Below are 9,961 nucleotides of genomic sequence, written 5' to 3' on the forward strand. Positions count from 1 at the left end.
AAGGTCACCTCACAGGAACCACATGCACGTCGAACGACATCTAAAGCTTTTTAGTAATAATAAGAATCGGGTGAAATTCAGTTAAATAAGGTCATTAACTAAATTCAGTGGCAGATCAGAAGACATCCCAGCAAGTACGTTTCTAGAGAAATTTGAGGAAGAATGAGAGTTAATTGGCATAGATAAGGCCAATTTCCTTAAAATCTTACCGCATATTTTGTTCCACCCTGTTCTGTATGGTATAAAGCAATTAGAGGTGGTTTGCGTAATTATTCCGATTTTAAAAATGCATTGTTAGCTAATTTCGAGAATGACTTTATGTTAGGAGACATGGATGCCCAGATAAGGAATCGATGTTTTGATCCAAAAGTCGATAAAAAGCCTTGTAATCGCAATGTATAATGACTTGAAACAAATCAATCCTTACCAGCAGGAGTATTGTATTATCGCATCAATAAGAATATTGCTATCGTTTAAGCTTCAGCAAGTATTGATTTCGTAGCAATGTATGAATTTCAATCAATTAATAATGATTGTTCAAAATTATGAAAGTCAGATTAGATTGCAAAGTAATAGTAATAGAAATCAAGCTAAATATATTCCTGTTCGAAATATCAATGTTAGAGAGGATTGTAATCATAGTACGAGAGGTAATGTTAGATTTACTCGTAACGACAATACGACAGAATCTAACTTCAGAAGAAATAGAAATAATAATAGTACCGTTTTTAGGAATAATGTAGATAGTCGATCTAATTTTCCGTGTACTCCCAGATTTCGTAGTAATTACATAGGTGGTAGAAATTTTCAAAATAAGAACCGAAGATCTGGTAAAGTAAATAAAGACTGTACTCAAGATTGTGCTATTCAATGTAACCTAATCGAATCTTTTGGTAATGTAACTTGGGCTCAAGTTATGGCGTTCGACAAAACATATTCAATTAGTTTTTGTTTTGTTTCACTTTGAGTATTGTTCTGATTTCATTGTAATTCTTACTTCGTCTGAATTCTATGCAATCACAGCTATGCATTAAATGTAAATATTGTATATCAAGTTTATATTAAATATGCCCGAATAAATTAAACATGTTAGGTCTATATTGTATCCTAACTTACATCAACTTTGCTGTTAACGGGTATAAATGACATCGAATTAAAGAATCTATTTAGGACCTCGGTAATTTTATAGACTTAAAATTGATTATGAAGTAAATATTAAAATGATATTGAGATAAAATGAAAATGATATATTATTTTATGAATTGTAATTTTATATATACGAGGGTTATTTAAAAGCTAAGGTAACTATTGTATACGAAATGTCTAACTGTCCAGGATTCTTTCTTTAATTGTGATCAATGTAAAGAAGTCCCATAATTCGGGAGCCATTATACAACGATAAAGTATATTTCTTTTGTACTTTTAAGTATCATTTTTATTTACGGGCAAAATGAACTATTTGAAAGGCACTAGCTATCAAGAAAAAGAAGAAGAAATTACATAAATAAATAATTTAAATATTTTGTATTATATTGAGATTTTCTTAATTTGGTTGCTATGACGATTTGTTTATCTGTTTAAAGTCGTTGCTATGGTAACTGAAAAAAGATAGATGTAACGAAGAACCATCTTGTGTACTCTGAATGTATAATATTTTAATGTGATGAACGACATATGTTGAAACATAATAATATATATTTGAAGTGCAGAACTGTGTTATTTTAGATAATCTTGTGTATTGCATAAACATTTAGAATCAGGGAATATGTAACGTAGTTGACGAGAGAATTAACGTTACAGTTCCATGTATATATTTGTAGAGCACCTTTTTGTGAGCTTGGGTTTTAACTCGACCTTCATTCTTAACTGATTTTCAATCCAAACAATAGTGGTTATTATGAAGCCTCAGAAATACTAATGCACGACATATTGCATCAAAATCCAGTATGTTCCTTTACGAAAGTTACTGTCATACACACCTTTCAAAGTGTAGGAGAGGGTAATTCCTTCCTGGTCAAGGTCAATTTAATCCCATTCTTGTCTTATTCTAACTCCAAGTGGAACATCGTCAAAGGAATATATACTCATAGCGTAGTAACCGAATCTATCTATCTATCTATCTATCTATCTATCTATCTATCTATCTATCTATCTATCTATCTATCTATCTATCTATCTATCTATTATATACAATGTGGCAGTTTGAAATCGACACTGGAGCTGTAGAAAAAAAGAGAGTGAGCATACCTTGGATCATTCTAAAGTAGGACCATGCTGCATCTATACATTATTGCACCCTGGCCAAGAGTGCATAGAAGGAATGCTGGAAGTCCTTTTGTGGAATGGTGTTGAAAACGCTTGTCGTAGCCCTTTTGATGACCGTTACATCATCAAGTACGTACTTTGAGTGCAGACTTAAGTATAGAAAATAGAAAATAATTGCACAGAACCAGATCTGGTGAATAAGGTAAGGTGGAACAACGCACAGATCCCTTTTTGGGACAAAAAGTCTTGTATATACAATCACTGCCTTGTGACTTTGGACATTTTCATGGAGCAGACGCCATGGAACATCACCCCGATACTCGTGCCTCACACGTGATATGTTGCAGTAATCACTTGAACATTTTAAGATAAAACGAAGTATGAGCTGTCTGTGTTATAGGCACAGATTCCTTATGCACAATCCCCTTACTATCGTAAAAAAAAAAAAAAAAAAAAAAAAAAAAAAAAAAAAAAAACCAATGAGCAAAAGCTTGATTTTGGATTTTGACTGGCGCAGCTTTCGGCTTGTGGAGAGTTAGAGAACTTCCACTGTGCACTCTGACGTTTTGTCGACGGGTCATATTGTAAAATCATGTCTCATCCTCAGTAACTATAATCAGGAGTAAGATAGGTCCCTATTGGAGGTAGCAATCAGTTCTTAACAGTGATCAACCCTGTCCCTTTGTTGGACATTTGCTAAAGAATGAGACACGAAACGGGCACAGATATCCCTCTTGTTGAGATTGTGCGTTATTATTTGCCACACAGTTCTTTTATTCGCGTGCAACTCCTCACAAGTAAAGGGTCCAAATGGATGAATCGAGTTGTGTGATGAGACATAGTACGCCTGATAGAGGACGTGCAAATATGTGTATGTGCAAAGTTATAGCGGCTGAACGCCATAAGAAACGGAGGACGAGGTGTTCAAAATTGGTAGAAGGGCTATGCCATGTTATAGAAATACATCAAATAAACTGTTGACCCGTAAAAATAGTGAAAGATAGACAATGCAGACGGTGGCAATTTCACATATTGACAAAATAAGAATGGGCAGAGTAGATCACGAACCTCTGCCGCCATCTTAAAATTCGCCATTTTGAAGTCTGTGATTTTTTAAATGGAAAGGTAGTCATGTGATATATCAAGTAGGGTCAGCATGTTCTCAAAAAGTGAATTATGAACTTTAGTGATCGTTATCTATACTTACTTGGAAGATTTAGAATTATTTTTATAGTTATTTACGAAAATCTAGGAGACTTACTCGTATGTTGAAAGTTTGGATTATCACGAAAACGCATTCGATTGCAGTAGTCCAATTTTCATTAAGATATCACATGCTACGCTCGTCCCAAGTTGCTATTGCTTACGAAGGTGGACAAAGAAAGTTGGGTGAAAAATATAGCAAGTGGTGAAAAAATAGTGGTCTACGTACAGTACATAATAGTTGCATTCTAATATATGAGATTTTATTGTGTTATGGTCTATTATTAGTAAGTATGTCGTTTAACAAAATGCAGTTATATAAACTCCACATTGTTTTTGACCAATAGCGGAAAAGAAGCGGAAGCGGTTCTTCCAGACCGGAACAGTTCTCTTCGGCACTATATGAAACAAATTGGAGGTAATGTCATAAATAATAATGCAATAATATACAACTTGGATATCAAATTTGACTGTTAGTTTTCTTGGCTTGTGCAGTCCGCAGCAGAAAACCCTGCTACATGAGCATGTAAGTTTATTGTGAAACGACGAAGGCTTATGCTCCTGGCATGATTCGTACCGCTTAGTCGTTATGTTGATTTCCTGCGCTGTTAGGCATAGTTTCTCAATGAACTTACATGCTCATGTTGCAGGGTTTTTTTTTTCTGCGGACTGTAAATGTTTAATTTACATTTGTTTTCGTGATAATCCAAACTTTCAGCAGATGATTATCAGTCTCCTAGATTTTCGTAAATAACAATAAATTTGATCGTAAATCTTCCAAATAAGTACAGATGACGATCACTGACTTTTTGAGAACATGCTGGCCCTAATTGATATATCACATGACTAACTTTCCATTTCAGAAAACATCACATATTTCAAAATGGCGGATTTTAAGATGGCGGCAGAGGTTCGTGATCTACTCTGCCCATTCTTCTTTTGCCAATAAGTGAAACTACCATCACTTTCTTTGTCTATCTTCCATTACTTTTACGATTCAACATTTTATTTGATGTATTTTTGTAACATAGCATAGCCCTTCTCTCACCAACTTTGACCCCTTCCCCCTCCGTTTCTTACAGCGCTCAGCTATAACTTTGCACATACACATATTTTTTCATTCTCTATCAGGCACACTACAGGGTGACCCAAAAGTAGGTATACAGTACCGTACTGATCAGCTCATTGCATTTTAAATCATTTCTTATTCTTATCCAGCAGGAAGAGTTAGTTTCTTTATTATTTATTCTTAATGTGTTTTTACTTACATCTTAAGCACGGAAGAGCCGAAACAAATAAAGCCATAAGGTAGAATGTTATACTTGATCAATCCAGGGGTGTATACCTACTTTTGGGCCCCCTGTATGTCTCATCCAGCAACTCAATTCATTCATTTGGACCCTCTACTTGTCAGTTAGGATCAGTAGCGTAGCCAGGATGTGTGTTTGGGGGGGGCCCAAGTGCTGTTATAGGTACATATAGAAAAATTGCAAACAAAAAATATATAAACATAAAAATATATTAAAAAATACAAACATCAAAGTACCAAAGTACATTGTCGGACTTCTTTGACGGGGCCCGGCCCCTCCGGACCCCCCTTCCCTACGCCACTGGTTAGGATTGATTTGCAGTGTCGCATTTTGGTCTTCTGTGATCAATGTACTCACTTTTTCTACCAATTTCTCTGTTCTTACTGTCCTTGTTGCACCCGGATTTTCGTCGTCTTCAATTGACTGCAGTCCTTCTCTGAAGCACTCGTATCATTTAAATACACACACGGATAAACAAGTGACTTTTTGTTCCTTGTTGAACTCAGAACGCAGTTTAATATGCACTTGATATCAGTTACTTCAAAATATTCCTCTTTTGTTTGCACTACAGCTCACTTGCATAGCCGCGCCACATGTTGAGAAAAAAAAGAGTCTCGATTTCAAATTGCCGCACTGCATATATATCATTTTCATGCAACATTGTGTATATACTCTTTCATCCATTGCTCATTCTCAGATTCATCCATTGCTCGTTTGATCTTTCAAGCCCTTCTTCTGTGGATCATCAGTTCTGCAACTGCTGGTTTCTTGTTATCCTCACAATTATTTGCTGTTTTTTTTTTTTTTTTTAAAAAAACACAGTTTCAGCTCCAGTTTTACACCAGTTCTGTAAAACTGGTGAAATTACGTCATTTAAAATTCTAATTATGCATTTGTTACATATTAGGGCCGCGGTGACTCAGTGGTAGAGCGTTCACCTTTGGTGCTTGGGGTCCCGGGTTCGATCCTAGTCCCCGCCAAGTAAACTTTGTGGTGGACAAACACCATGTGCGTGGGTTTCCTCCCACTTTCTTCATTCCATCATTTCATTCAGTACTCATCATCACCGTCTCCTTTAGCCTAACCGGTATAATCGTGGGACGTAAAACTCAAAGATTTCATTTCATTTGTTACATAAATTCCCTCAAAACTAAATTTACCATTTTTGCAGAGACTATGTTGATTTTTTTTAAAGTGATGCCAAGTGCTGGAGGGTCAGTAGACAGAAGAGGAAGAACTGAATTAAATATGTATATACAGTACTTTTGCTTTAAAGAATACTTTGGATACGCATTCTGAAACTAAGATACATATAAACAAGGATAACAGTAAATGATGGAAAATTGAAAGACCATTTCTCACATTTAAGTTTAACAGAAGTTTGGAAATCTTCATTTTTTTTTTTCAAGGTCGACGCAAGGAAAGAAAGAAATGAAGAAAAAAAGAGGAAAACTGTGTCACCCGGTCGTGATGCCTCATTTCTCCCATGAACGTCGCTGCTTTCGATCCGACAAAAGAACAAAAGATAAACTCCTATTGTCAAAGTCTTTGTTTTTTAAATAAAAAAAATCTTTGCACATCTTCTTTTCTTTCAACAAAGGGTAAGTTTCCTAGATATAGGATTCCCAAGTTTGTCTTTCCTTGGTTTAATGTTTTTAACATCCAACAAGAACCCTTTTTTCTTTCATTCTTTCTTTTATTAAAGTGAAATTGTATGTTTGATCTTGTTTTTGGCAAAGAAAGTGGATGAGATTTACTCACAGACAGTATTATGACAATAGACTCATCGACAATAGATTTTTTTAAAATTGTGACTTAGATATTTCTTGCGTGAAGATAGAATAAAAAATATATAATTTTATCAAATGCAATGGTTATTACTTAAATATTATTCCCTTGTGCATTGAATGTGCCATATGTTAAGACTGTGTCCAACACTCGGAATGCGTTGATATTTCGCTATATAATAACATGGCATATTTATTTCCAAAATATTATGAAAACTATTTATTTTATACATTTCAAAATTCGGCCAAATGTTTATTAGTATGAATATTGCATGTTCACTTTTAATTTTTCTTGCTAGAGTAATATTAGAGGGGGCTAATCCATTAATTTTCTTCCATTTAACCCTTTCCCCTCGAATTTGTTTTGACACAGCAAGCTGTACAGCTCGGATTTATTTTGAGATATACCCAGTACTTCAATCGGCCAATACAAATACTCGTAGCCCCTATTTGATTGGCTTCTGTGGGTTGTAGCACTTAAAAACTATTCTGCCTTTGAACCCCACTGTACTTTCATCAATACTTACATTTTGTCCTGGCACAAAAAATTCCCTAAACTTGTTGTCAAGATGTTCCGCAATGCTTTTTTTTTTTTTTTTATCTGAACCCCTTGCACGAACACCTTGTTGCAACTGAGGTGCTGGGGGCACAAGTGAAGCATCCAAAAAATTTGAGAAAACCTATCTTGGTTGAAAATGTCCTTATAAAATGAACATTTGTCCAGCCATTTCTCTGAAAAGTAATCTTGTGTGTTTGGTTTAGGATTTAGTGCAATATTTAGTATTACACCCAAAAATGCCTTCAGTTCAGGAACTGTCATGTCATGCCAAGTGGACCAAATGGACCTTTTCTGTAGTGGTATTTGTATCTTAGACTTAGCATATCTGTTTGTTTCATTTGTAATTTCATCAAGCAAAGTGTCACTAAAAATAATTGAAAAAATTCAATTTCTGTAGTTTCCAACAACTGGTGGTTTATACGCGGAATTTGCTGTGGAAGGTATTTTTGGAAAATCTGCATCATTATTACCATAGGAAGTCCAATTGTCCCTTGTCAACACATCACCTGTCACTTGGTCATCATTTTCATTGGAATCGGAAGATTTATCACCACTACTTTCTTCACTCAAACGATCATTAGCGGGGCTTTGTCGATATGTGAGTAATTAAAGCGTCAAAATTAATGCGGGGTAGCCCCGACATACGAGCGGAAAGGAAAATCTCGAATGTCGGGGCTCTCGCCGCATTCGAGGGGAAAGGGTTAAAAGCTGTTTAATATATGGCCCTACATTTTGCAACAACGCAGAACAGCAGATAGGATGCTAGCCAGGTAGATTTCTTTCATTCTCTGCCCCCCGCTAGGTCACATACGCGAAATTTGGGTTGTCCCGGAGATAAAGAAACCGATGGAATGCAGATTGACAGCAAAAAAGAGCAAAGTCTGTTTTCTCTCTCTTCATAGATCTTAAAGATTTCATTGATTCTACGTAAACATCTCCGTGAATAGCTACTTTTAGAGGCATATTGGAGCTAACGACGTATGAACGTTTTAGAAAATCTGTCTTTGTTGCTTTGAAGTAAGGGAAGTGTTCATCTTATAAAAGTATTTTCGAACTGTATAGTGTACTTTACTGAAACCGGAAGTGATAGTATATTAACACTTCCGGTTTTAGTAGAGGGAAATGGAATATATTCTTGGGACTCTTAATTGATCGCAGGAAAACTAATTTTCACTATTACAGTTTTCGCTATGTTGCGATTAACATTAATTTCGGAAGTGATTGGTTTCAGCCACTTTCGATTTAATAAAGGGATAAGAGAGAAAACGGATACCTATTTTTAATTGTTAAATCGATTTTTTAAAAAAAAATCAATTCTCATTGTCTGTCATCGTTTTTGCTCTATGTAGATCAACATTGAAAACTAGAAACGGTACCGCAGTCGACTCCTATCGTTTCCGGTTTTAGTAGAGACTTAAGGATGATGGTGCTATGTATTCTTGAGACAATTAAATTGATTGTTGGAAACTGCTTCTCGTTCTCTATTTACCATCTTTTGTTCTACAGTAATCAATGTTTAAAAAAAAAAACACAACAGAAATGATTGATTTCTATACCATTTTCGGTGGATGGAGAACCTCCATGAGCGAACTCGATTTCTAACTGTTTGATCCTCCACATCCTGGCCAATGATCCATCGAGTAGTTCTTGATTTTTTTGTCTCCCGTACGGACGGACGGACAGCGGGCAATACGTAGTATAGAGTAAAGGAGTTTTGGTCGGTAACTCAATCTCCTTAAAAATTGACAAAAAGTAATAATAATAATAATTGGAACAAACCGTTGGCAAGCCTATGAAATGAAATGAAATCTTTAAGTTTTACACACAATCTTTAAGTCCCACAGTTATGCTGGCTGTTATAAAGAGACAGTGATGATGAGAAAGGAATGAAATGGTGGAATGAAGGAAGTGGAAGGAAACGGGAGAACCTCAATAAAACCCCGACACATGGTGTTTGTCCATCACAAAGCTCACTTGGGGCGAGCAGGGATCGAACCAAAAACCTCTTACGCCAGAGCTGAAACCTCTACCACTGAGCCACCGCCAAACAGTAACAGGAGACAAAGTAGAAGAAATGAATAATTTGCCCTATTTTTGTTATTAGTAAAAGAAATCAAGAAGTGCATACTAGTAATGAGAAACAAGAATAGGAGTACTGAAAGAAGTCATTAAAAGGAAATTTGTTTTTTTTTGGTGGGGGGGGGGGGCTTGGAATTGAAGATTTAGATGAAGACTCATTATATATTTCCTGTCAAAATATTATACTGCGTTGTATGAGTCAAAAATAAGAACAAATCTGAGACACGCACAAACGATACAAAACTATTAGAAATTTACAGTTTGTAGGTATGAAGATGAGGGATATGAGGAATAATATTGGATAAAAGAAGAATAGTACTGATAATTAAGAGCGGGAAAGGAATAAATAGAACATTAATTGTACTCTGAAGAACGTAATAGATAGTGATAGAAGATATAAGAAGAAGTAGGAAGAAATTCTAAAATTATAAGCGTTATAAAAACAAATAAACGCTACTAAAGACAGTAAAGAGAAGCACCGAATTGGCAAAAATAGCGACTGTGTGATTTGCGGTCATTGCGATAACTTTCACTACTAATAAAAGCTCGAGTAGTTTGGTTTGGATTCTACATAGGTCCACGTCTGTTGACAAAGAAGAAAGTGTCTTATGATCTGCAAAGTTTCTATTTGGATTTCCTGAAATTATCACGTATGATGAAATCTGTTTGCTTCATTTTGATCCTTAGAGCAAAAGGCAGTCGATGGAATAGAAGCATTCAGGATCTCGCATCGGAAGAAGTCGCGTCTTGCTAAGTCA

This window comes from Thermobia domestica, chromosome 13 (genome assembly GCF_964235325.1).
Source record: "Thermobia domestica chromosome 13, izTheDome1.hap1.1, whole genome shotgun sequence".
In the NCBI taxonomy this organism is placed as follows: Eukaryota; Metazoa; Arthropoda; class Insecta; order Zygentoma; family Lepismatidae; genus Thermobia; species Thermobia domestica.